Genomic DNA, 2,123 nt, shown 5'->3' on the forward strand with positions numbered 1-2,123 from the left:
CTATTCAATAGTTATTCAAAATACATACACAATAAATGATTAAAACGTGATAGTCTAATGTGTGGGTTAGATACATAATATGGAGTTATGCATAGAAATTATTAGTTGCTCACAGTCCTTTTAGTGTCATTTAGGTGCATGGAAAGGCAGTTTCTGTGCCATTCTGTGAATGTATGAAGACCAGAGATTAAGAGGTCTGTAAGGAATCTCTGAAAGTCTGTTCTTTTTTAGAGTTGGGGGAAGTCAATCTACAGGGCTCGTGATTGTGTTTACTATCACGTGAGGGTCATGCTGTCATCTCTTTAGCCATTTAATCTTGATTACTTGCCCTAAAATTGACAATCTCCTTCCTGAGTTGTTATGATCAGTGTGTTCCTTTTGTGTTAATGTTGAAAGCTGTTCTGTGAAAGAGTTGGTTAGGCTTGCTTCAGACTGGCTAGTGCTAGGATCTGATTTATGAACATCCTGTTGTCTTGGGCCTCTGTGGAATTCGGCTCCTCATGTTTCAACCATGTTTTGACCAAATCTTAGATTGTCTGATTCGGTCTGATATCCTACACATAATATGCAGCGATATCGTCGACTTGATTGCACAGATACTATTTAAACTGAACTTAGCTGGATGATGACATCACTGAATTCAATGATGAACTGCCTTTAACTGAAAATTGAATAATTTTGCATTATTGACACACTATTTTCCTATTTAATACTGTAAAGTTGCTTTGACACAATCTGTATTGTTAAAAGCGCTATATAAATAAAGGTGACTTGACATATTGGATCATATTTGCTTTCGCATAGTCTTGTTTTATTCATATACTTTTAGGTCGCAAAGTTTATCTAATCTGGCTGAGGTGTCCTGGCCTGGAGATTGTTCACAGACAGATACTGAGTCTGGTGTTGGGTGAGGGGTCTGTGATTGTTTGTTAATCTAATGCAGGGATCCTCAAATCTCGCCCACGAGATCCACTTTCCTGCAGAGTTTAGCTCTAACCTTAATCAAACACACCTGAGCATGCTAATCAATATCTTCAGGATCATTAGAAAATCACAGGTAGGTGAGTTTGATCAGAGTTGGGGCTAAACTCTGCAGTGCATTGGCCCTCCAGGGCAAGATTTGAGGAACCCTGATCTAATGAATAATAATTGATTTGTTAAATCTAATGAACAATTGTGTGTCTGATTGGTCCAAATGCTACATGGAACAGGAAATCTGCTCTCTTTTTGAAAATGTTTGTGTTTTAATCTGCCCGCTATAACAGCGGATCGGTGCTTGAACGGGCCCAGAGTTTACAGCAAACACATCGCTGACTGCACCCGGAACTGGACGGGGTGATTGGCAGCTTAAGAGAGGCAGCTTGGGGGGTGGTCCAGCTGCAGTGAGACTTGGTCCCCTCCTCTTTCTGTCCCGTAGATCAGGACGACACCTGAGGCACAAGGTCCAGCGCTATCTTGGGCCAGGGTCCCTGACGCTTCGGAAACGAGTAGCGTTTGGCCAAGCGGGAACGTCGACAGCTGCAGAGCTAGAGCGTTTTGGCAGCAAGTGTCGCATGGTTTGGGACGACTTTTGTGCCTTCGTGAAATGCTCAGCGAATCCTTCGACCGCTGGCCCGAACAGACCGGTGGGGGAGATCGGAGCACCAAGGAAGGGAAATCACGGTGTCCTTGATTTCCGTCAAGGTCAGCCATAAGAGGCACTCGAGGACCACGAGATTGGCCATGGAACGCCCTATAGCCTGAGCTGTTGCTTTGGTGGCGCGCAAAGCCAGGTCCGTCACGCTTCTCAGCTCCCTGAGCGACGCTGGGTCTGGGCCAGACTCGTCTGTGTTGGCGAGGAGTTTGGCCTGGAAGACCTGGAGGACCGCCATTGAATGGAGCGCCGCTTGCCCAGCCGAGGAGTAGGTGCGTCCAGCGAGGGCTGAAGTCGTCCTACACGGCTTGGACGGATGGGCGGCCTTTGCCTTCCAGCCGATAGCAGTGGGCGGGCAGAGATGCGCAGCCACTGAATCGTCCAGCGGAGGCAGCTTCTCGTATCCCTTATCTTCAGCGCTGTAGGGTATCAGACCGAATCAGACAATCTAAGATTTGGTCAAAACATGGTTGAAACATGAGGAGCCAAA

Source organism: Sinocyclocheilus anshuiensis, unplaced genomic scaffold, assembly GCF_001515605.1.
Source record: "Sinocyclocheilus anshuiensis isolate Anshui unplaced genomic scaffold, SAMN03320099.WGS_v1.1 scaffold192, whole genome shotgun sequence".
Classification (NCBI taxonomy): domain Eukaryota; kingdom Metazoa; phylum Chordata; class Actinopteri; order Cypriniformes; family Cyprinidae; genus Sinocyclocheilus; species Sinocyclocheilus anshuiensis.